The 27,617-nt window shown below is 36.9% G+C and overlaps 1 protein-coding gene and 1 long non-coding RNA gene across 3 annotated transcripts in view; one reads left to right on the top strand and one right to left on the bottom strand.

Annotated features, from left to right (window-relative positions):
• Nucleotides 1-14,690, top strand: part of LOC137132141 (uncharacterized) — a 78,720-nt gene extending 64,030 nt beyond the window's left edge. For both annotated transcript variants that reach the window (XR_010915075.1, XR_010915074.1), the window contains exon 6: nucleotides 7,487-14,690. This is a non-coding gene — a long non-coding RNA (uncharacterized lncRNA). The remainder of the gene's footprint in view (nucleotides 1-7,486) is intronic.
• pank1a (pantothenate kinase 1a) overlaps nucleotides 1-27,617 on the bottom strand; it is a 283,668-nt gene that overhangs the window by 149,699 nt on the left and 106,352 nt on the right. The window lies entirely within an intron of this gene.

Here is a 27,617-nt window from a genome sequence, read left to right as displayed (position 1 = left end):
TTGTTTAAGGCAGACTTCACCAATGTTCAACTGGCGTCCTATTGCTCTAGTTTTGGGAGTACATGCACTTTAATGGTTTTAAATGGCCAGGGTATGGCTGTAGCTCAGTTGGTGGTCGTCCACGGACCACAGGGTCAGTGGTTCGATCCCCATTCCCGGCTATAAGACACTGACAGCCCCAACAGCCCGTTTCCAGGCCCGGTAGGAAGCGGCGAGGGTTGTGTCAGGAAGTGCATCCAGTGTAAAAACTGTGCCAAATCAACATGCGGACAATGATCCGCTGCGGTGACCCTGAACTCACGTGATAAGCCGAAAGGACAAAAAAAAAAGTTTTTTAAATGGCCCCTGTCTTCGTTATATTAAAATATGTCTATACTTTTAGCTTAATCAAATACCTCCATATGACATCATTTGGAGTTTTTCATTATTAAGTGTTCAGATGATGCCATCTGGAAGTGTCCTGGAACAGCACAATGACCAACACTACTTCCTGTGTAGTGGGAGCAGTGAGATGACACTGTTTCAAATTGTAAAACCCCTACTCGATGATGTCTTCTGGAGTTTTTCCAGCTAGAAGCACAGGGATGTTTCGATATAGGGAACGTTGATGAAAGTTTTATGCCATTTATGTGCTCCCCAAAATGGAGTCATAGGAAAGCAAATTGAAAGTTTAGGCAGTGGCTATTGGACATGTTGAAGTGGTGTGCAAAACAATTGTCCCTCATCTCAAGTTCAAATGTAAAATTTCTTGTTTTAAAGTCAGAGCTCACTTAAATAACTCATAATGGTCATAAGCAGATGCATCATGACTCCAAAGAGAAACAAAAAGATTACAGGCGATGTGGTTGTGACTGTTTGGGTCTGTGTACATGGGCCCATTTTCTAATCCATTACAGCAGCCATAATTCAACGGGCATGTGAGTGTTGTATTAAGATAGTAGATGTAAATCATAAAAGTAATGTGAGAAAGTCCTAACCAGCTGCTCCCCCAGCTGCTCTACTGTTTAGTTTCTGGTTCAGGCACATTGTGTCAGGTAGCAAGAGAATGTAAAAAAAAAAACAAAAAACAAAACAAAGCCAGTGCAACCAGGAGATATTTTCTTGCAGACAGGAATTAAATGTAACTACAAGAAATATGTAACAATAATATAACAAAACAATCAAAACTACCATAAACCGTGTAAATGCTATGTATCTTGAAGCAAATAAAAGGCACACCACAGGCAGGATACAAACAGGCTTTTTAATGCGAGTTGCTGTTTTCAAGCCTTTGATGTACAGGCATGGTAAATGTTCTGTGTGGTTTCTCTGCGCTGTTGTACTGTTTCTTCAGTTGATCACGCTGAGTAAGTCTGTTTCAAATGTTGATTTGTTTTCTGGGTGTCATTGTTTCCCACATGGTGCATGCAGCATTTATTTAAAGAGGCTTCTTTTGAATTTTTAACACCAAGCAGGGCGTTAAGTTGACCTTAGAATAGTCATGGGCTTTTAATACTTTCAGGTTTTACTTCTTCATAAAGAAGAAAACGTGCACTTGCTTTTGCATCTGTAGAGTCACCATAGTTAACACTCCCTCTCCCTGCTGTGCTCTGCTATGCTCTGCCACGCTCTGCACAGCCCCTTCACGTATTAATCATTATCAAGTTACAAGGGTGTTGCCAAAGGGTGAGTCAGTGGCTTAGTAGGTAGTGTGGTTGCCCATTGACCGAACACCAAATTTTCCCTGGGCAAAAGACCAAACCTCCCACACTTTCCAACAGACTGCACAGGCCAGTGCACTCTGAGTGCTACTCTCAAACCTGGAAAATTGGGAAGGGTTTTGTAAGAAAGGACATCCGCTGTAAAAAACTGCCCAATCAGTGTGTAAATTGACATTCTGCTGTGGTGACACCAATGATACGAATGAGACAAGAATCCGCATGTTGTTTTGGAACAGTTTTTACGCCAGATGCCCTTCCTGACGCAACCCTCCCTAATTTCTACTGGGCTTGGACTTGCACTGCTGGGGATGGGAATGGGCTGTTGGGGGTTCAGTGTCTTGTCTCACTTCCACTTATAGCAGTGACCGGGAATCAAACCATTGACCCGGTGGTCAGTGCACGACTGCCTTACCAACTGAGCTACAGAGGTGCGCCCTTTCGGAACATACTGCATTACTACTAAAAAAATTTAAATAATTCTGTAGTATTTCTTTTGTGGCAGATTGCCTTCACCCTAATTAGTTTTGTGTTGTTTTAATGTGTACAAACACTTTAGTAACAATAGGAGTAATAGTCTCATTACATACTGTGCCTCCTATTACTGAGGCATGTGTCTTCATGACAGATTTAATTAACCAAAAGTTATTTTATTAATTGCCCCTAGTATGTGTTATGAAGTCATATGCAGCAAATTTAGAAATAAAACATTTGGCTCTTGCAGTAAAATTCAGTGTGACTACTAGATGATACTAGTAAGAACATTTCTTTCGATATTAACATTAAATTAATTTAGCCCAAACTAAAAGTGTTCTACATTAATAGTTTAACTATTTCCTACTGGAACACGATGCTATAAAAGCAACCTATCACTTTCTTTTCAGCAAATGTGTCTCATTGCTAAATGCGGATCCACTTCACCGGGCATAGAAGACAAAGCACCAAGTCATCTATCAGACTGGTTCATCTGGTCATGTCCCTTCAGTAAATTATTCATTGTACTTATGCGTCTTTGTCCAGAGAGAAAAAGATCCAAGTGAATGGGAACTACTGTTGAAGCCCTTTATTCTTGACCGCCTGGTAAAGACTCCTACGTCATAGAGTTGTTTACTTTTGAGGAGAAGCTGGCTGTGGTTACGAGTCGAATGTTGCTGCTGGTGTTTTTCAGCTGAACAGTTTTCAGATTTAGGGCCTTATTTATATTAGTTGTAGGGATAATTTCAGAAATCATCTCTGAATTATTTCTTTTTCATGCATTGTCAGAATAAAGGGAGGAGAAAATAAAGCCACTCAAACTGGAAATGAAACATAATTTGACAGTGATAAAGTCTGAATCTAAGTTGTAGTCCTCTTAGAATGATTCATCTTCCGAGCTGTTAACAGATTGATTATCTCTAAAACTGAGAAATTTCAAACTGTCTGGCCTATAGCCCGGCTACAGTGTCAGAGAGAGGCCGGGTTATCAATGGAAGAGTGTAATTAATCTTTCTGCACTTAAAGTCTTTAATCCCAGCATTCACTTGCCTTATTGGTATTTTTAGGAGGACATTTATCCTCGGAGGAAAAGCCAGATGAGAAGGAGTTTTGTTGAGAAATGTGGTTCTTGGGCTTTATTAAATCGCTGTGGGTCTCGCACCATTTGTCTCCATATTGTGAGCGGAGTGGTATGCGTCTTTACGCACGTCTTCAGCTGTGACTGTGTTTTTACTGTAGTCTTGACAATTTCCCGAACAAATGGGAAGCTGCTGCACATGTGTTCAGTATATGTCTAGCTCCATCTCTACATCTTTAATTTCAGCAAGTCCTAATGTTTCCTCTGCAGAATCTTTTTTTTCCCCTCCTTGTGTTAAGTGGTTTATCACAGGGAGGATCTTGTTGTGCTGCTTTAATGCAATAATAGCAGCTGGCGCGTGTGGATCGTTAATCTTGCTCATTACGTCTCCTTTCTCAGTTTAGCAGTCCGGAGAATGACCCCAGTTTTATTCAGTCGCTTCAGTCTTCTGTAAACAGGCTCTGTAGTTAATGTGTCACTAAACAGTGGCACTATGAATCTGCCAGGTTATCCCACAGGTGGAAATTAGACGTACCTGAGCGTGCACTGTGCACGTCCTTGAGGCTACGTTGAGTGAATGCTCATTAAATATGCGGAGAGAGACGGACAAACCAGGCGGTCCTCTAACTACTGGTAATGACCATCACTCCCATCATTACCTTGAACAAACAAGATGCATTGAAAATTGACCACAGTGGTTAAAGCAGTGCGTTTTATGGGTGTGAACATTTACTAATTTACTCATAGCCAACTGGAGTGAGTATAAGGTTTGCGGTTATAGTTTTGTTTTGTTTGATCAGTCACTAAAACACTGATTTTCACTGAAAATAATTGCACCATGTCAGAAGCACTTGTGTAAATAAATAAATAGTGTAATGTAAATAGTGAATTGTGTGTGGTATTATATTATGAGGACAACTACTGCACCACCTGTGCTTTGTACTATGGCTCATGTATTTGTAACCGTTACTGCAGCTAGTTCAGTAGTCAACTGCTGCTCTCCTTCCTGTCCCATCTTCATGAAGACTTGTTTCTTACTTATTAGGAATATACCTTACTACGTCGCATTAGTCACAACCTGGGCTGAAACTGAGACAACTGTAGTGATTAAATTTATTTCATCACTACAGTTGTTATTTAATAACCTTGTTTAAGCACCTTGAATTGGAAATAAGTTTTGTTAAACTTATGTTGGGGGCATTCATTTCAGTGGGGTCTTACCTAACCTGATATACTGTATATTTTAAATTCTAAGAATATTGTAAATTATTGTAAAAATGATGCGATTGGGTGTCAATGTTTTAATTATGTTTCAATGGAGTCAGTTTTGCCGTGCACTGTACTCTTGACCAAATTCCAATGTTTTAGGTTTAATATTTAAGTTTTATCCTAAAACAAAATAAAAAACCTCACACCAAAAAATTACGAATCATAAATATTTAGTGCTGGAAACTAACCATAACTTGACATAGTAAAACATTAAAAAAGAAAAGAATAAAATAAAAGCTGCAGCATTTCAAAGACCTAAACTGAACAAACTGAAAAGACACAAACTGAAAACATGTGTTTGTTGTTATACAGTCTCACTTGTGTTGTCCAACATGTCTGTCAGTGTTAAGATTTCCACAATATCATCTGCTAAAAGCCCCCAGTGTAAATGACTACAAAAGCAGCTTTCATCTTTCCCAGTGATGCATGGAGCTCTGAGGAGAAGGTCCTATTGTCTGTTGTGTAGCCAAAACTGTACCAGTAAGGCCAAACCAAAAAGTAAAATAGTTTACTTTAATCTGTGTAGACAGGGCAGACTGGGTCACTCACAGCTTTAACCAAGGGTAAATCAAAGGGAGCCCAAATATTAGTCTTTAAAGTGAATTGAATGTTGTGAAATTTATGTTCTTGTTTTTTTTTTTTTTTATCTTGACCTGGCATACAGAGAAGTGTCAAATTGTAATAAGTTTTCTTAAAGGGATTAAGCTGTATTCTGGTTCTTTATTATTTATTAAGTTATTAAAAATAAATATTTAATGCTATGCACATAATTAATCCTTGGGGGATAATTGCAGTCACAAACAAGCTCTGATACGGAAAACTGCCTTTGTTCTTGTTGTTTAAACAATGAAAATGAAATCGAGTAGTGTCTTAGAGGAAGTTTAAAATTTAAATGCGTAGCTACTCTGTGGTGCAGTGTATGTGTTGACATTGCAAAAATGTGAACATTTCTTCTGCAGAAGGACGCATACAGTACAGTATCTTTGCAGATGACGCAAAGTGCCTCCAAATACATCCACTCATCTGATGTTTTCAAAGCCCCAACAGGATAGAAATTGTTGCTTTTCTTACTTTTATAGATGTAGATTAATGCCAAATCTGCACCTGAGCAGGTAGGAAATACTTTAGCCTCAGATAAAGTGGTGATGAGCCAGTGAAGATGAAAAGTACGTGTAGCTCCTCATTCTGACTGGTTTTTAAACGCTGACTTTTACACAACAGAAAAGTAAATTGAGATTGTTTTTTCTTTCTTTTGGTATAAAAATGTCCCTTTGGCTAAAGAAGATGGCGACAAGTGCTGCATGCAAATTTATAGTTTTTTTTTTTTTGTGTGTTTGTGCAATATAAAAATCAGCCAAATCTTTTACTTTGTCATTAGGTTTTCTTACTACAAGCTACTTATTTATACATATTTATATACAAAAGGAAATATACAATGATAAAAAGGAAATGGGCAGAATTGTGTTTTATTTTATTAATTTAAATTTGAAGAATACCCTAAAATTATCTATACCTCATCTCGGAGGCAAATTTTGATTTGTTACACTGTTTTGACCCTCAATTGCAATTTACATCTTAATAAAAATGCACAGGATAGTACAGTACTTATCCAGTGAAACAATGCCACAGTGTGACACTTTAAAGGCTTTAAAAAGCTGTTTACATGCTGCTTTTGTTTTATAGTTCAGCCATCGTCTGTGTCCAGTGCGATGAAGGAAAAAGAAATAAAATCGCGGTTTAATAAGAGGGGAGATCATTTCAGGATTGTGACTTGGTGTGTATTTTTAGTCTAAATCAAAGCCCCACATTTCCTTTGTTTTCATCAACACTGCATGGTACCCTGTGTGTGTGTGCGTGTCTGTGTGCGTGCATTCAGGAAGTCTCAAAGGAAAGAAGGAATGTCGAACATTGGCACCATTGCACACGGATTTTGTTCAAGCGTTGTAGCATAGAAGTAACGTATTTACATTTGCCATGTTGCTCTTTTTGTCTGGATTTGTGTTTAATAAGTTTTAAATCATTTTGCAAGGAAGTGTGTTTTTTACTGTAATTTTGAAAACTAAAGGAAAAAACAAGTTTCCTTTAGAAACATGTGATGTGCAGGAGGGTGTGTTCAGGCTGATATTTGAGCTTGTATTAACTCATGATTAGGAACATAAAATACATTTAGTGTCTGACAGAAGGAATATTAGTCAGCCTAGGTGTCCTGGGGATACTAATGTGTGTTTGCCATTTATATGAGCTTCTTTATAAGTTAATTGTAACTTTGTCACTCTGAACAAAACTAATGAAGAGTAGATTTATGGATTTGCTCGTTTCTTTAGGCAGCCAGATGAATGCACATATACAAGTTATACAGTGTGACGTGTTAAAACACAAAAATGGTAAAATTCAGCGAAGTAGTAAAAATTTCAAAAATAAACATTTGGCTGAGACTTTTAACATTTAAGGGAAACTTGCCTGATGTTATAATGAACAAGAAACTCGACAGGGCAATGTTAGAATAAAGCGGAAATATACATTTTGATGCATCTGCTTGACATGACCATAACACATGGTGCCTGTAACTATGATTAAGCAGCGCCTCAAGTAGGTCATTGCCCAATATCCTGCATTAATCACATTTCCGCCCTGTAATGTGGGTTTTAAAGGTTGTTGATCTTTATATAGTACATGTTAAGATTTACCTTAATGAGTTGTCATTCCGGTCGTTTTTTAAAATGTAGTTTTCTGGAAAGTGGAAATCTGCAAAAAGCACAATTTTTATTAATGAGCAATAAAAGCTGATTTCCTTTCAGTTCATTAAGTTGCATCGTATGCTGTTAGAATCTGTTATATTTTATTTATTTACTGATATACACCACTTAAAACATTGCATTAACATTATTTTCTTCAACTTCCTTTCCTTTTTTTCTCTCTTTTCCTGCTTTTTAATGATGTTTTCTTTTCACTTGTTTCTCTGTTCCAGCTAAAATGATGCTGACTCAGTTTGGGGTCATGACATAACCATCATGAGATGGGGAGGCTGGTGACCGCAGGCCGTGACAGAAGAGGTGGTCCTGTGTGTCGTAGTGTGCAGCTGCTATTTCTTGGCAAAAAAGAAACTTTGCTGTGGGGTAGCCACAGGGAATAATTTGCTCAAATGTTGAAAGGAAGAACAAATTCAAGAGGTTTGAATGAGCAGTAAGTAATTTATTTTATTATTGCACTGCACCAAATGACCATAAAACACCTGCTGGAGGTTGTTAATTGTCCAGGTGTTGAGGTTTCTTGGTTTGCCAAATGGTCCTTCCTGCTTGTGGGCTGTTATGAAGCAAGTTCTCCACACCCAAATGAAGTCATGCTGTTGAAATCCCGGCTGGTGGTGACCACAAGTAAAAGATGCATGTCGAAACAAGCCTAGAAAACCAGTCAAAGATGTGGTGCTTTGACGCAGTGTCCTTTAAGATTGAACTTTTTTATATTTTAAAATTTACACTACAGACATATAGTATAGAAACTTTTAATGAAAAAGCACATACGAATACGTTATACATACATTAATTATTGTATTGTTTTCATTGCATTTTTCAGTTTTTGTGCATACAAATCGAGAAACAGTTTATTGTAACTTGAAATTCAAAGTCAAAACGTTTTCACAACTTATCTGTTTTAAATGTATGGAGCCTCTTTCATATGAAAACACAGGACACCCTGACAGGATTAAAGGCAGCATTAAGTCTTAATATTTGAATTTGTTATTGTCTCAGTGATGTAATGGACTGCATCTTAATTAAAATGAAGAAATTATACATTCATAATAAACGTTATTTCACAATTCAACTCAATCTACCTCTTGTTTTCAAGTGCACTGAGCACATAAATAATTCTTACTGCATTTGTGTAGAGTTTATCACTACTGCAGTTAACACTTATTTTTCAGTGTCAGTTAATCTGCAGTTTATTTCACTATTAATTTGCGTATGAATAGACATGTTGATGTCAACAAAAGTCTTTAGCTTATTTTATCATGTGTAAAAAGGAGCAATTCCTCAGTTCAGTTTGGTTTGTTGGGTTGCTTTTGCTTGAAAGGTTACCAGTATTGATGATCGACTAATCATTTAATAAACAAGTAATTTACACAGACTGGTATTGCTTTTGACCAGCAAAACCTTTACAGTAGCATTATTAGTATTTTCTGTGCATATGTGAGGCGGCAATTCATGCAAAGTAGTTTGACAAACATACACACCAAGCAAGTTATTTTAAAGCTGGATGTATTCTCCTGCATCAGAAACCACACGTGTAGGTATTTTGGGTCTATTCTGCACTTCCTCAAAACTGTTACTACATGTGGGCACTATAATATGGTTGTTCCTATGCTCGCCTGATTGCACTGATTTCTATGATTACGCAGCAAATCGAGCTGAAAGGTTGAATTCTGGCTCTGTGTTTCAATGTGCAAAAAGCCCTAAAAACGCCCTAAAAACCCTAAAAACGCCCTAAAAACCCTAAAAAGAAACCCTAAAAAGATCTCACTTGCTGCTCATTCCTCCTATTCGTACTGGCTATCAAAACATCTTCACCTAGGGCTTTTTCAGTGGAAGTGTTGGGGACCACACTTTACAACATTTTATTTAAGCTAAGTCTAAATCAAGTGTATATCTTCCAAATTAAACTCCCTCTTTGCATTTCCACAGCGTTTTTCCTGTTTAGCTGCAGAAGATGCAAATTTACAAAAAGATAATAAAAACATGGAACTTTGTGACATATTCCCTTAATTCCCTTAAAGCTTTAATATGGAGGGACCTATATTAAGAGGAGAAATCACTGCATGAATTACAAGTAGTTTCAGTGCCCATATGGGCACCTGACTGTTGTTATAAGACTAAAATTTAAATCCGTTCTTTAATAGGAAGAAATCGTCAAGTCTCAGATAGCATCTTTCATCTAATGCTTCTCAAAAGCATTAGATGAAAGATTCTCAAAAGCACTGATTGATTGTAACTAGGTTTCATAACACTGTAGGCTTTTATTTATAGGTATTTATATTTATGGGTTTCATGACCCTCTGGCTGTTGTCACATTAAGACTAAACTCCTAAATTAGCGTGGGCATGCATAATTCCTGGACCACGCCCTTTTCCCAAACACATTTTCCCTTCTAGGAGAGGGATTTTAAGGTTCGTCCTAAGATGAACCCAATTTTCTGTCTCATGAAGGGGGAGGAAAAAAAAACAAAACAAACAAAAAAAACAGGTTTTGTGCCTTAAAGTGATGAACACATTAGAGAGATGTTTTGTGTAGAGAACTGAAATTAGTTTTCCAGTAGTGTCTGCAGGCACCATTTATGCTTCTGACAGTGAAGGAATGGGCATAAAGTACCACATGTTGAACTCCAGGGAACATTTCTACACTACTTGCAGATTTATAAGCCATTTCTATTTCTTTGTGCTGTGTATTCTGGCTTCAGTTTTGAGCTATAAAAATTTACCTATGAAGACAACTTTTATGGTCAGGTGATCTATTTCAGAGACTATCCAAATCAACATTTTTTTTTTTCAAAGAAGTGCATTTGTAAATATCAGCATTTTGTGACAATCTGCATTAATGTGAACATCGCTTCAAAGTAAAAGGGACAAAACAAGGTCACAGTTTTTTGAAATGAGCACTAATTCTCCATTTGAACATTATGGATTATAAGACAACAACAGCACAGGCCTGGTGCCTGAGGCAGGTTATTATATGGGCACCCAAGAATGAATTCCCTAACCAAGACTTTGCCTAAACATTTCCTAAAAACAAAGAAGATGGTCAGACCATGTGTTGTTTCAAAAGTAGAGTGTGAAACTGGAAGAGAGGGACAAAGACAAAACAGGAAAGAGAGCGTGTGAAACAGAACAGGGCACTAAGTCATAGAGAGAGAGAGGGGAGATATATTTGTTTGCATATAAAGCTCAGTGTGCTTCTCGTTTTAAAGTCTGGGCCTGTCGAGTTTAGCAGAAGTGAATCCGGACTGTAAGATGCGTTGACAATACACCAATAAAACATGTCAAGCGGAGGAAGTTGTCTGGTGGTGGTTGTTGGGATGTTTGAAGGATCACAACGAAACTACAGTTTCTACACGTTTCTGCAAATTACATTAAGGACATGTTGACAGCTCCCACGTGCCTCGACTGGACTGGCGAGTATCGCTTAAACATGCTGTGTCCACCAAACACATCATGCCTCTCTGTCCTCATCTAGTGGTACAGTAAATTTAAGCCCTGCTGAGGTTGGTTACCTCTGCGAGGGGGCACGATTTAGCATTTGTTTAGTCAGCTGTTTATTTCAAGCAACGAAATAGTATTGATCTCATTAGTATTGATCTCATTGGGATCAGGTGAGTACAGTATATCTGGATAATACTGCTATTTCACTATATTCTAATTCTAATTTGCACTAACAAGGAAAAGTGCAATTTTCTTTTGCAGAAATTACTTTTAGAAAGTAACTTAAAATGTTATGTTACACCAGTCTACCTTTCTCTAGAAATATTTTACAATTGACGGCAATGAAAAAATGTTGTAGCCTGGTATTGAAAGAAATTAGTTTTTTTAATTACTTACTCTGTTTGTAAGCGCGGTAAAGAGATATTTGATGCACCTCTCCAACAGTAAATATGAAATTACAAGTAACAGCCTGTTGCCATTGTTTAAAACAGCTAGCCTTTTTTTTTCCTTTGGCTTATACTCTAAGTTCAGGGTTACTACAGCAGATCATTAGTCCACATGTTCATTTGGGACAGTTTTTATGCCAGATGCCCTCCCTGATGCAACCCTCCCCAATTTCTACTTTGTGGGACCAGTACATGGCACTGGGTTGCTAGAGGTTCAGTGTCTTACCCAGGGACAATTGGTCAGGAAGAGCTGGGCAAGAACCTCCGACCATATGGCTGGTTGGCGGCCACTCTGCCAACTGAGCCACTGCTGATCTCAGAAACTGCTAGCCTAGTCCACCTAACAGCAACACGTAAAGCTTACTAATTAACATATCCAAAAACTGTATTGTGTGCTGCACTGATTCTTGCCTCTAAGCATGGTTATAAACATTGTGCCAATAGAAATCTATAACCTCTTGTTTTCAGTCTTAAAGATGACTTTAGTTGTTTTCTACATTCACTGTTTTGCCTACAGTCACCCTAGACACTCTAAAACCAGCATGGACTCTTCTCCTTTCCTCAGTTAGTTAGTTTGGATTAGCTTGTTCATCTGTGCCACAGACCTTCATTGTTTTCCAAAAACTATTTGAAAACGCAACAGCCAAAAGCATCGCCCAACTGGAAAACATATTGAATGACATGGTAAGTTTAGAAAATGGCCAAAGTTATCAACTAATCTAATGGGCGGCTGTTTGGAGCTTAATTTTCACAATACAGGCATCAGCAGTGAGCAGTGTCTTTGATCCTCTACCAAGACGGAACTATTTTAAATCGATCCACTTGTTAAATGGGACATAACACATGTCTTCCCAGTGCAGCTCACTTTGGTCACAGTCTACAACCAATACATAATGAGAGATGTCCTTATTAAATCCATACCCTGAGAGTGAATTAAGGACCGGATTCATCCGAGTTGAGTAGTTAGTGCAGCTGATAACTAAGAACAGGCATCCATAAGGAGGATTTGAGTATGAGGTGTTTAGACTAGTAAACTGTGCAGGACTACTAAACCTAGATGAAAACAAAAACAGCTTAGTACCAGTGATAGAACTAAAGCTTGTAACAATAAATTAGGCTTCTGCTAATGAACATCAACATTATGATAATGTCCCAGCTAATGTGGCACTTGGAAAATACCAACTGCACACACTGGAGCTGCGGTTTGGGTAAAGTTTTCATGCCTGTAAATTAGAAAAAACTTGCAAAAACCTATTTGCAGTTACAAAGACACTGTAAGCTAGTCAATAGTCTACACCCAGCTACAATTCACTGGCAACCTGGACCTTTGTTTTCAATGGTAGTAAATGAATTTCAGTGTATTCTACTTCATTTTGTACCACTGTTTATGCGTCTGTGTTGGTAATGACTCAAACATTTTACTTTAGTGTTCAACTGTATGCTAACTAAGAGGTATATTATGAAGTAGCAAAAAACAAATGGCATTTCCCCTTCGTTATTCAACAATTAATTCTATTCCCAGTTGCATTTTAAAATATAAAAAAAACACCAACATGCATCACTTTTTTTTTTTTTAGAAAAACTGACATGAAATTAGGAATTTTAGGCAGCAAAACACAAAAGTGGTCCATTAATAAAACAATATATTTTAAATAATACTGATTATGGTAATTATGTCAAAACATGTAGAGAAAGCAAAAAAGAAAGGTCAAAAGGTCACTGTTGGTAAAGATGGAGCTGGTTTTAAACCGTTTCTATTCTGACAGGTGGTAATGATTTATCAGCATTTATAAGTTAATCCAAAATGTTTATACAAATTTGAATAAAAACACCAGGTTGTATCATTTTGTATTGTAACAAGCGGATACGTGACCTCCAATTTATAACTGTCATCTGACAGAGATGTTTCTAGTTTCATAACTAGTTTCACTGTTTTATTTTTAATTGCCTGATCCTCTCCTTTAAAAGTTATTTTTAGAATACAAACAAGAACAACAAGAAAACATTTGCAAATGTCATCTAGGGACAAGCATATTTAAAGATTTCACCAATGGGGTGTCTCATCGGTGTGGATGGTGCCAATAGAAGATGAAATCACTCACACACTCAAATTTCACAACCTTATGATTAGGAAAAACAGACACAAGGTGAAAGTCTTATCTCTGCAGAGGTGAAATGAGGTCGACAGCTAAAGAGCTCAAGCTAAAAACTGAAGGGGCATCCTTAAAAACCAAAGTGCCTAACCACAGTGCCTAAAAATGTGAGTGAATATTTGAGATTTGGTCTAAAAATGATTGGCAGTTGAAAGTGTAACATTGTCATTGAGAATTTAATTAAAGTTAAAGGGAAAATCTGTAACTCTACTTTTTTTGTAAACTGTAGAAAGAAACTAAATCAGACCATTAAATGAGTCATTTCAGTTCGGGCAGCTTGACGTTGTTTGATAGCTTTGCAGAGCAGAAGGAAACAATAAGTCTGTGGATAAGTTTTGATCTGCTTAGCTGAACAGAGATAAGATCTGACAGAGGCCATGGGCAGGAATTAGAACGTATGGGGTTTACTTACAGTATGACACTTTGATTAGGTCAGTGAAAACAAACACACAGACACTGAGCTGTGAGGCTGTCAGTGCACAGTTGCACAATGTGGCTTTTAATAGAGATGACGAGAAATGAATCCAGTTTTTAGCAACAAGACGTCAGAGTACAGAACTTACAGAGTGAAAGAGAATTAAAAACTCATTGTGGAATTATTTATAAACTTGTGCAGAGAGCCATTTTGAAACGTCCTGTGTAAAAATGATAGAAGTGAAATATGCCAAAAAATTATAATTAATGAAAAGGCTTTTTCGTTATAATTCAATTTTAAAATGTGTGTGACATTAAACCATGTTGGCAAGAACTGGATGAGTGACACAGTTTTAACCAGCTATATGTTTGATGAGAATTTAAATCCTAAATGCAGCTTAGAAGTGTTTCCTGTCCTAAAATATTCAAAGTAAAAACTGTACACCAGCATGCAGACTCATCAGACCTGGCCGAGCATTTGTGTACCAGTCAGACAGAAGCAAATCACAAAGCATTATTATTATACATTGTGTATTATATTATATACTAAATCTATACCACGTGTACTACATAGTAATCATCCCAGTACATGTGTAAGCACCAGTTACACAAATGACCTGCAGTTACTCTGCCCCCCCACTGACCCCTCACTCTCCTCCTCGTTGCTCCTGCACATACAAACATTGGACTGTATCCATCTCACACACTGGTCCAAGTCCTCATTCATTTCACTCATTCATGTACTAAATATTATGCATTAGCTTTATACACTTCATTGTCAACTGTTTTTTATTATGTTATGCTATATTCTTAACGGCACAATTTGCACATACTGACTTGTAAATAAGTTTATAGTTTCTGCTGAGACTCAACATCTAGAGGCACACATTTATTTGTACATCATGTCCACAGTACTCCCATCTATATATTATTGGTCCATGGTACTTCCATCTATATATTAGTTCATAGCACTTCCACATGTACATTATGTCCACCTGAACCCGAACTGTATATTTTGCACTATTTATTGCACTTCTGGTTAGATACTAAACTGCATTCCATTGCCATGTACTTGTACATGTGTAATGGCAATAAAGTTGAATCTAATCTAATCTAAGATCCACATCAACCAGAAATGGTTGTTTTCTCCCAGGTGCAGCAGAAGCACAGGTAGAGAAGTAGGACACATTACAGGCAGGTAGATGACCTGAGGTGAGGTTACTGTAACACAATTCCCAGATGCCTATGAGTCACGAGTGTTTTTGCTGCAGACGTCACATAATAAAAGGAAAGTAAACAGATTGAGATGTGTGTCACGTGCACCTGAACATCTCAGGGTGTGTGTTCATGTTTGTCTTCGCTGAGCTGACTCTTTCATTCTATAAACTCTTCATGTTTTCACTATAATGAACTCTTAATATATTAACCCTTAATAACTGTACATGTTAAATAGATACATGTAATCTTTACTTAGACTTTGTAAAAAAAAAAAAAAAAACTGTGGTGACCTAGGGCTGCACCGTGAGCTGTAACCAATATGGTCCTGTTTGTTCTGTACAATCAAACTTGCAAACAATAAACACTTATCGTGAATTCTTTGACTGCTAATCATGTGTTACGCTGAATCCAGACTGATGGCAGTGCAAACATTTTAATGATATATTTGTAAAAATCAGCAGTATTTGTTCTTAGTAAGGACCAAAAAAAAACAAACAAACAAAAAGAAAACAGAGTGAGGACTTCTTAAAAAATGTGATTAAAATGACATTCTAATCAGTCCTCACAAAATCAAAGAGCGGTTTTCGGGTGAAAGTTAGATTTGTGTTTGAATCCCTCAGCAGTGATGAAAATGCATTAATAAAATACTTCTTTAATCATTCCTCAATCAATATTGATATTTAACTATTTATGGCATATGTTTTGACTTTAGATATTTCATGCCATGTATATTTTCTGTAAATTCTCTCTAAATGCCTCCAAGGTGTAATAAAAGATTTGTGAAATATCCACAAAGTTGTACTTTTTATTTGACTCATAATCTAATGGACAAGAAAACTACAGAGTAGTTGTCAGCAGTGGGCTGGGGTGTATAGAGGTGGCAACTTGTTGACCTGAACAGTCCCAATGATCTGTTGTATCAGCGTTAACTATTCCTTCTCCTTACATAATGGTACTGTGAGCTAAATGTATTAACAAAATCAACACATTTTTAAAAATTGTTTTATAAAAACATACAATAGCATTGTTGTATGTTTTTATAAAACAGCTAAGCCAGTACATCTTGTTGTTGTCCACAGTGAGACGTCATAATGATTCACGTTTTAATTGTTGATTATAATCCAAAAGAAGCCAGCTCGATCGCTTTTGTTTTTATCTGCGTGCAAAGTAATTGTGGAGGGACTTGTGCCAAGCTGTCAAGCAAAATCTTGTTTGCCAGATTATAATTAGTGAAGCATACTGTAGTGTTCATCCCAGAGACATTCTTACATAAACACAGAAAACAAATAGCCTATTAGATCACTTTTAACATGTGGTGAGGGCCAACTGGTGCAGAACTCCTTCTGAATCATACACAAACAGGATCGCAAAAGACGACTAATTGTTAGAAACGCTGCAGAGCAAACAGATGCCTTGGATTGCAACGTGTCAAATAAATCATATTATTTTTATATTATTTAAATACATTTTTGATGCTTCCTACTTTATTTTATGCATTTTCCCCTTCTATTGGAGCGACATTATTTTGAATTTATGCTAGATATTGGATATTACAAGCTACAAGGAAACTCAATCATTGTGTGGCCTCAGGCCTCTGTGCAACCCTGACGGAGAATATGTCCAGACATGTCTAAGAGTAACCTTGTACGCACACACACAATCTTCTTTAATTCTACAGTATATGCTGCTGAGATGCACACACTTGCACAGAACATGCCACACATAGGTGGTCATAAACACACACACACACACACAGTCAGGAGCTGTGGTTTAATCCAGCTGCTCCTCTGGTTTATAGGTCAAATACGAATCCTGGGTTCAGCCTTACACTGACACCATGAACTGTACGGGTAGGAATCAACAACCAGGAAGCTCAACGACATCCAGCCTGTTCAAGTTCCAACTCCAGGTGCTTTAGCTAAATGTATACTGTGGTCTTATTTTCACTGTATGTCCACAAACAACATCTGCTGCAGCCATGATGCTTTTGACATTTTATTTTTTTTATGTTAATTTCCAATATTTGGAGGAACACACATAGAATTGCTTCGTCATTTTCATATTCAGATGGATATCACACAGATGGACTTCTCAAAAACTGAGAGAAAAAAAAATAGAAAATGACAGGATACAGTGATGGTGCTTGGTAAAATGGTAAATAGTCTGTTTATAAAAGCGCTTATATCTAAAGCACTTTACAATGGTGCTTTTCAGTCACACTCGCACACATGATGTGCTCCTATGAGCCACCGGGAGCAACTTGGGGTTCAGTGTCTTTCCCAAGGACAGTTTGACTTCCCTCCTGCCTACATGCTGAACTACTGACCCTGTGGTTCATGGACAATTGATCTAGCCCCTGAGGTCCCTACTGCCCCTCATGCCTTCATACCAAACCTGTAAATGACAATGGAGCTGGCACTTGACATGATGCAAAACCAAACTGTTGTGATGGACCTTAAACCTGCTGTGACAGAAATGTTTCATTCATATTACTTTTTTTCAAACTTAATTAGTTTAGTTTATGATGATCAGGCTTTTTTTTTTAAATCACTGTTTGCATGACTCAGAATGCTGATGTATGCTGATGTTTTACATTTTATTGTTAAATTTTGTTACTGCATGACATTAAAAGTACATGATATACTGCAGATTTAAATTTATAACGTCCACACCTAGTCTGATTCTGAATTTAAATTCAGGTTTTTATTCATTTATACACAGTGTTTTGGTGTGAAACGCACCCACTCAAATCAGTCTTTTAGAATTATGCAGGATTATGTGGAGACTATGGTAATGCGAATCCAGGTCAGCATGTAATTATGGGGAGTTTCCATAATTTATCACAAAGAGCTAAACAGCAGTGTGTTGTACAGTTATGTTATTTGGTGGGATGCTGTCTTGCTCCTGTTGTGGCAGAATCTCAGTTGCTGTGTTTATTACAATGGTGTCAATTTCTTATTAAATGACATAAAAAGATGATTTTAAACGTAATAACTTTTAAAATCATCAAGTTGGGACAACAACAAGTGATGGCCCAAGTCTACCAAACTACAGGTGTCAAAGTCTCTTTAGTAAATTGTAGGGTTGTTTTCCAGAGCAAAGATTCTTTTCCTCCCTGATAAAATCAGCCAGGAGCTGCAGTATTGTGGGCAGGCCTTAGTGTGTTCAGAGTTCAGAGCTGCGCAGTAATTGTGTAAAAGGGAAGTGCCCGGAAAAGAAAAAGAGAAATAGAGTTAAAAGTGGAACATGGTTGCATTTCCATTTACTTTCCTCCCGAACTCAAAGTTCTTTGGCTGACTAATCATGATAAAGCAGAAAGATCAGTGGCTTGCTTAAAGACATTTTAACAGGTCTTGTTTTCAATATAAAATACATGAGTAACCTCAGAGTGTGAATTTGTATCTTTATGCTCGCTGAGATTCTTTTTCGGTCAAATGCTTATAAATGTAGTAAGTGACGTCTTGTGGTTATGTTAAGAATGACACATCTAACGGGTGGAATCGTGTGTTGTGATAGTGGCATAAGGTCGAGATGGGTGCGCAAGATGTCTCCCATTTCAATCATCAATCATTTCTTTTGACCATAATATTATTTAGAGCTAAAACCTAATAACTGATCATCAATGATGGTAAACAGTTGATGGGTCCATCATCTAAAATTCTACCTTTTTTGGGGGGGGTTACTTTGTAGAAAATTGAATAGGTTTGGGATTTTGGGTGGCTGATCTTGTCCTCCTCAGGATGTCTATATTGGAATTGGCATCATTTATTAGTTTTAAGGTAATGTAAATTCCAGGGATGCATACTATTGTGCTTAAATTACTTAATTATAAATGGACGCTTTGTCAGCTCTGTGAGAAACTGCTACTTTAAGCTTCTATTTCTTTAAGGCCCACTTCACACCATGTAGAAGAAAGAGTTAAGATTAAAGCTACTTTTTTGTCCTTTTTTGCAGATACAAATGTATTCCAATTTACAAATGTAAAATTCATTGTAGAGTAACAACTGTATACTCTTTTATCTTTGTAGTCAACAGAGCACTGGGGGTTGTCGTACTGCAGTACTATGACACCATTCAATGGCCAATATCCATTCTTAACAAAACCATATTTATGGTCAAATAGGTACCTGCTCCACATTGTAGTTGGCTCATTAGGTCTTGTTAATGCAATATTATGCACTGTAAAGTCTTGTTAATTTTTTGGCAGCTGGTACAAACAACATACTCTTAAGTATTTCACAGGAGGACTCATTTTGGCATAAAGAGATAAATGCTTTTATTACAGATACACACAAAAGTTACAACATTAGCAAAAAGGGGTGTGTCAAAATACTGAAACAATACTAACAACATGGAGAAATAACATGAAATGGACCCAAGCTATTAGGTCTAGACACGAAAACAGGACATTTAGGGAAAGTCGATGGGGTCGCTTCACATACAGAATCGAAACAAACTCACCGTGTTAAATGGTAGGCAATCTCATGTCTCCTGTCTCAAAGTCCCATGTTTTGTAATACTGCCACCAGCCCTGACCACCTCCCTAGCAACACATGAATTATGTCACCTAATGCAACTCGGCTAGCCTACCATATTTACTATGGCCACTAGATTCCACCACTATCCCACATTAATGACTTATAATAAATATTTCAGTAGGTAGGAGGTGGCCTGTCAATCCACACCTATCTGCTGATTATTCACAATTGAATGGCATGATAATGCTACAACTGGTTGCTGGGTGGGCACAAGTGAGGTCTGAAGACCAGCTACATTCGTAGGTCTCTGAGAACTACTGGAAAGTGTCAGGCTAAATGAGACTCTAGATTTTGTTTTAGTGTTATTTCATTTAATATACATAAATTCAGCTCACAGTTTGAAAATCTGGAAATAGTTTTTTTAAGTCGTTTGTTTAGAACCTATGTTTCCTCAAAATTGACCGATCTGAGCTCTTTAAAATAAATATTTTTTTAATCAGATGCAATAAGATGTCACTTCCACTTCTAAATAAATATATTTGTTTTATGATGTGCCAATTATGTGTCATAGTTCCTTTAGGTCTCAGGAGAGAAGAATGCATTAGGTCATTGAAGGATTAATAAACATGCCCTGCTGACTCAAAGGGACTACAAAGGAGAAGAAAATACCAAAGAAAAAGCGAGAGGAAACGTTATGACTAATACAACGAAAAAAAAGTGACAACAAAAAGAGTGAAACTGATTCAAGGTGAATTAAAACAAGCACATAGTTCAAAAAATATCAAAACTACTACAAATGGAAGCAAATTAACCACAAAGAGAAGCAAAGCAGGTAAAAAGACTTCAAAGAAAAAATCTATACAGAGAATCAAATCAAATAAAAAAGTTGAATGGCTATAAAGAGAGACAAGGCCTCTTGCTGCCCTGCAGGAGTGTTGTCTATGCCTTTTTCACAGTATCCATCCCATGTATATTATAGAGGTTTAGGGAACAATCAGGGTTTGAGGTAAAATAAGGACTTTGTTGAGGTAAAGTTAACATTGTCATTTGGGTTAAAGTGACTATTTTATTAAGATTACAGGACCTGGATGGTCATGGTAACAAAAATAAACTTATGGTTTGCTGGGAATAATCGTGTCCCTGCTTTAGTAAAACATGTTTACTCCTACTGAAAAAGGAAGTGAACAACCGTTTCCTGCATTCAAGCCCATGAGCTGACTCTGTCTCTATTGATTATGTGTCATCTGGCAGGTTGCAAAATACACCTCTGCCTTTAGTTTTGATGAGAACAGTACACCCATAATTCAGCTGTATTTGCATGAGCATATGATGGACCTCTTATCAGCAGACACTTTGTGACAGGCCAAATGGGCGATTCATGGGCGAGTCATTTCATCAACTTCATCACAAGGCTCTGAGGACTTGTCTGGCTGTGTTTCTGAAGTAGATGTGCAATAATTGGTTAAAAAACCCCAAAACAATCTAACTTAGAGTTATTGAAACTGAAACAAAGTTCTAGATATTTAAATTATGACATGAAAACGTAAAAGTATTTAGTTTATATAGTATATAGTTTTTCATTTTTTTTATCTTGATAATGAGCATGGCCAGTGTAATTAATTCAAAAACTGCTCTGTAACTGCACCATGAATCTCTGGACTTCTCTCAGTCCTGATATTATGAGCCAAGATCACACAGCACAGCCAATGCAGTAAGACATTTACATTTTCTGATGATCAGACAGGCCAACGGTTTACCTAAATCGCTTGTTATCCTGTTAAACTAAACTGAGAACACAACTGATGTCAGCAGTCATCCCTTAATACACAGGAAAAATGAGTAAGATAAACTTCACTGAGGATAAAACCTAACAAGTATGTTTCTTGTGGATTATGTTTCAACAGAAATTATGACACCTACAATAGGTTTAGATTACCATGATCCTGGCTTTACAGGCTTATATTAGATAAGAACTGTGACGGTAAAAGAGAAAGAGGAGGAAGGAAGAAAACAGAAGTGCTACAGCAGCACTTATGAGACTGTGATGGACAATGAACTAGAGCTCTCATCCCAACCAAGTGTTTTGGTTTAGTTCCTGTCTGTGTTTATGTGTTAACATTAATGAACTGAAACTGTTCCAAAATGTACAGTACAGTATGTTGTGTCATGCTGGTACGGCCAGAAGGATTAGAGTCTAAAATGCTTCCTACACAACAAGTTGTTTTTGTGGTACTAGTCAACAGAAGGTTGATGTCGACGGATTCTGTCAAAGCCACGTAGCACTCAGTGACAATGACTTTGTAATAATTAGTGCCAATACATTTTTTAAAGGCATAATGGTTAATGGTCTTCACATATATGGCACATATATATTTTTCTTTTTTTTTTTTAAACAGTATCTCAGCTTTACCCAAAGCGCTTTACACTGCTACTTATTCATCCATGGCCTGAATAACTGAATCTAATGATAAGTAAGGGCAAATAAACTTCTGAAAATGTACTGGTGGTCGTTATAAAGTCATGGAGGTCAAGGCTTAGCATGGCCACAGTTAGCAGGCTGCAGCTACACAGCCCTATACACTAAATGTGATACACTATGTGCAGAGGTGGTAGAAGTACACAAAGTCAGTACTCAAGTGTTGTACCACTAAATCTTTTACTCGTGTGAGACTACTAAGCAGTTTATCTACTTTACTTAAAGTAAAAGTACTCCACTAAGAAAACAATGTATTTCAAACAACACTGCTTATGGTAATTATTGCAAAACATGTATTGTTATTGATAAAAAAATAAGGTTTAAAAGGTCACAGTTGGTAAAGATGGACCTGATTTATAAACTTTTTGTTCTGAAAGGTGGTTAACCCATAATGTAGCATCAACATTTAGTAGTTAATTTTTTCATATAAAACATTGTTTTGTGTTTAAACAAACTGGTGGTATTAATTTTAGTAAAGCCATGCGTTGGTCAGAAGACTAATCAAGCCTTTTTTCTGAAAAAGTTCTTCTTCTTTTCAGTGGCGACACAAGAGGTTAGGTGACACATGTTGTGCAGGACACAAAGAGGAAGAGTTAACGGCGTAGAAGTAACCGCTGGCACAGCACATGGCCTCTTTGCATGAAAGGAAAACATTTTGACCACAGGGGTTTGCAATTCCATAATTCAAAACCAAATTTTGCTCCTTTACCCACCTTTATTATTACTGACCAGTGGTCACCTGCTAATTTGGCTGTTAGCGCTGAATGATAGGGCAAACGCTCATGTTGAGTGAAGCTGATTCAGAGTGAGAGAAAGTGTTATGCGTCTGCTACTCATCAAACTTTTTTCCAGTCGCAGCGACATTGCCATGTTGGGTGTGACAGTTAAATGGCCGAAAATAAGAATCATGCAGAGAACATACTCGTTATACTAATTCAATGGAAAGTGAGCTGAATCTTACCCTGACACGTGTGAAACCACACACGCGCGCAGACACGCACGATTGTGACAGAATGTGCTATTTTGAAAGTAGCTGAGTAGATAAGATTTGCATCAGTGGTGTGGGGCACATTGTGCCTGCAAATGTTAAATGTCAGATCTATTTTTGATACAGCATGATTCTTTTTAATACAAAAGCTATACATACAGTTTATACTGAATATTCTTTGAGGGACATGATCATCAAACAACAGTGAAATAAAATTTCTGAAATATTGCCATTGTTGAAATAGAATATGTACTATTCTAGGAGGTCCACTAGAATAAATACCTAATTAAAAGTTAGGTAATCTTAGAAATAACCTGTTTTACCATTTTCTTTTAAAGCATGAAAAGCCTGAAAACTGATAATGCAAGAATTTATTCTTGCATTATCACACAAGTGGAAATGGAAACAACACCTAAATAAAATAAACAATAAGTGCGTGACAAAATAAAGCTTTTGCAACCCATGTCAAACTACACATGAAGGGTTAAGAGTAAGCATTGGTTAAAAAGGAGAAGCTGGTTGCTGTGGAGAGAAGGAGGCACACACACACACACACACACACACACACACACACACACACGGTTCTGAGGTAGTTGTGAAGAAGAACATGTGGTCTGTCTAGTTCAGACCAGAGAACAGGCAGACGTGTTGAAATTCGAAACTGCACAGTCACTTGTGCTGACGTAGACATGATATCATTGGGAAGTGTTGCAATTGGCATCTTGTATCCTTGAGTGTGCGCTATACTGCTCTGTTTATTTGCTCACTAAGTGGTTCTTATTTTTCTATCCAAAGCATACCAAAGCATGCTTATATATATTTTGGCTTTGGGGGAAGGCACAATGTTTGTGTGGCCCCCCTTTGTAGGACTTAGCAGGTCCATTTTGGACTTTTGGAAAATCTACTATTGTCAAGTTTGTTGTTTAATTCTGCTCATATATGCACACAAGAAGAAACATTTATGATTCCTGTGGGGAAATTAAAATGGAAACATGAGCAGCCAACTACAGCACAACACAAGACATCAAAGCAATGAGAGTGCATGTGTGAGGAAACAGATGCTGCTAAAATTTCAAGTAAACTTTCAATAGATTGTAAGAGGAAAACAGAGGAAGTAATTGCTATTAGTGGGAAAGCTGTAACACAGCTCTAACACTTATGAGTTTCTTGTCTTTATTATTTTTATTATTATTATTATTATTATTATTATTATTATTATTATTATTATTATTACTATTATAGCGCTGTTTTCGATCGCTATCTACTCCTACACCGTTAGTCGCAGAATACTTTTTATTATATTTCACTTTTTATCAATTCTTTTTCCCCATAGAAAATGAATGGAAAGCACTTAAAACTTCCCTTCAACTTGCCTCTTTTGATCAGCCTCTTGTATTGTCATATTTTGGCGTAGAAACTTAATTTGAAGTTTAAACAGATCTAGTCCCTTTCTACTTTTTCTGTCTTGATCAGCTTCTTTGTATCTTTTATACTTTTTGAATAATCACAGTTTTAGTTTTAGGCACCTTTTGGAGCTTTTTCAGCATTTCCATTAGTGTGTATTGGGGGATGCTTCATTAGTGTGTATTGGGAGATGCTTCATTAGTGTGTATTGGGGAGTGCTTCATTAGTGTGTATTGGGGGATGCTTCATTAGTGTGTATTGGGGAGTGCTTCATTAGTGTGTATTGGGGAGTGCTTCATTAGTGTGTCAGCTAGCAGTTAGAGTGGGTGACATCACACGTGCTCTAACTTTTCAGCTTCCACTTTTAGCAAATTTTTTCCTTCTTTTCTACTTTCCTTCAGTCAACTTTAATCTTACATAAACAAACTATACATCAGAACGTAGGTATTTTTGTTTTCTTTCAGTAAATGTAACTCGCATATTGACAGGATTGACGGTTCTTTCTTTAAGTGTCCAGAAGCAGAGAGAGTGCCGTCTGAAACTCCCATTGGAGCACATTATAACAGAGGTCCTGAACTTCTCCTCAAATCACAAACGGTGGGGGGCTGTTTTAAAATGGCCACCACGCCTTCATTTTATGGAGTATCTTCAAATAAAGTACATCACTGTGTTCGTTGAAGCCTTTTGCCGCTCACAGTTTTTTAATTTTTTCCATAGGAATAATTCTTTTTCATATTTTGAGGGCGAAGTCTCAGTACTTTCCCAGCCTCTCTGCACTTGGCTCACATGACTCAGCAGGCAGGCAGCAGCCATTTTCATGGTAACGGATACAGCTGCATGAGATCATGTGATCAGCCTGAGATATGTGTCCATACACTGTGTCCACTTTGTAGTTTGTCTCTTTCATCATACACAATGGAGACACACACACACACACACACACACACACACACACGCTCCTTCACAGACAGGAAACACCATTTCAAAATAAAAGCCTTTCATCATACTTTATCCACTTTTTAACATTTAAATGCTAAAATGACTTTGTGCTGAAGTCTCCCTACACACACACACAGCCACATACATACAGACAAGAAACACACTTTTAAAATAAAAGTCTTTCATCATACTTTTTTCAATTATTTAGCATTTAAGTGCTACAGTCACTTTGTGGTGAAGTCTTCCAACAGTGGACACACACACACACAACCACACACACACTAAAAGGAACCACACTTTCTAATTAAAAGCTCTTTTTAACTTTTTTTCAGTTTTTCAGTATTAAAATGGTCCCTCCATTTCTAAATTGTTAATTCTTCCTTTTTTCTTTACACTTTTAATAGCAACTTTTTACTTTGTTTCTTTCTTTGTTTCTCTTAACTTTGAATATTTACCTTTTCCTTTGTTTCTTCCTACTTCTCTTAACTTTTGTTCTTTCAACTTCTTACTTTTTACTTCTTCCTATTTTCTTTAAAGTTTTCATAGCAACTTTTTACATATTTACTTTCTCCATTGATACTTTCTACTTTTTTTTCTTTTCTGAATTCAACTTTTCCTGGACTTTTGTTTTTTTTCCTTTTATTGTCATCTTATTTCTTTCTCCTTTTGTTCGTATTTATCTCTCTTCAGCATTTGCGGCTTTGACGATCAGCTTCTGAGGGGTCAGCTTCTACCTGGCAACTAAACAGCTCTCCCACGTAATTTTCTTGGAAAATTGCCTTTTTCTAGTCAAACATATAACACATATGCGTAATTGCTCAATACGTATGAGTAATCGCTTTTCAGTTAGTCGCCTAGATGTTCTTGAAGCACTGACTCCAGCTGCAGTCCACTCTTTGTGAATCTCCCCCACATTTTTGAATGGGTATTGTATCTCCCCAGGGTGCGCATATCACTATTGCTTATCTTCTCCTTCACTTCGCCTTCTATTAATGTGCTTGGACACAGAGCTCTGTGAACAGCCAGCCTCTTTTGCAATGTCCTTTTGTGTCTTGCCCTCCTTGTGCTAGGTGTCAATGGTCAGCTTTTAGACAACTGTCAAATCAGCAGTCTTCCCCATGATTGTGTAGCCTACAGAACTAGACTGAGAGACCAGTTAAAGGCCTTTGCAGGTGTTTTGAGTTAATTAGCTGATTAGAGTGTGGAAAAATCCTTTCTTTGTATTGGTTTTAAGTAACATTCTAATTTTCTAAAACACTGAATTTGGGGTTTTCATTAGTTGCCAGTTATAATCATCAAAATTAAAAGAAATAAGCACTTGAAATATATTAGTCTGTGTGGAATTAATTTTTACGTTATACAAGTTTTACTTCTTGAATGGAATTAGTGAAATAAATCAACTTTGTGAAGACATTCTAATTATATGACCAGCACCTGTATATTTATGCATGGCCAGTTGTGTTTGCTGAAAACTCAAAAAACTCAGGTGCCTGTTAGGTGGATTAGATAAATATAGCACTCAGCTGCCAATTTATTAAGTGCACCTAGTTAGAATTACTGCAGAGCTGCATTAGATTTCCTTATAGTCCAAAGTTATGACCTCAGTTTGGCTTTGAATTTTACATTTGTGCAAAAGTAATCAAAAATAAAATGCTTTATATGAATTACATTCTTCATACTTTCATCTAAAACTAGTATTAGTTTGCCACAAAAAAACAACAACATACAAACAGTCTCATACTTTGCAAGATGTTTAAATAAAATAAACCCATGACGTACTAGCTTGTCTTGAAACTGAATAGATCAAATTAACATTGTATCTACAGCTGTCAAAATCATGTATTTACAGGTTAGATGTTTACAGATTTCATCATTATATTTCAGGGCGGTACCAAATTTGCCAAAGAATCTGTGTACAAACATTTGTAACAAATACATGTAGCCTCCCTCTCTTATCTATTTCACTATATCCACAAGTCCCATGCTGCATTTATATAGCTGTACAAAAATAACCCAGTCAATCACAAGACCACAGTGAGAGGAAAACCCAATCAGCTGCCACACAACTAAATAGAGGCAAGAAGCTGATTGGTTGGAAGAGTTATGGGTCTCCAGGCAACAGATTCCCATTGGTGGAAACAGTAACCAATGACGAGTCAGAACCTAAAAGGGAGGAAGCAGGTTGCACATATAAACAAAATGGTTCAATAATAGGCTCATTAAATAATATTAAAAAGGGTTTCAGTTTCCTGACAGTAGCAGTGACTAAAGTCTAAATTACTTTATGGCTTTATCCAAGTTTTATTTTTGGCATTATTCATATCCGTTAATCCATTATTATTCCCATTTACATTCGTTACATTTAAATTTTTTGTAATTGTAAATGAGATTTA

This window comes from Channa argus, chromosome 1 (genome assembly GCF_033026475.1).
Source record: "Channa argus isolate prfri chromosome 1, Channa argus male v1.0, whole genome shotgun sequence".
NCBI lineage: Eukaryota > Metazoa > Chordata > Actinopteri > Anabantiformes > Channidae > Channa > Channa argus.
Note: the sequence above shows the minus strand (reverse complement) of the source record. Positions and strands in the feature narration are given on the sequence as shown.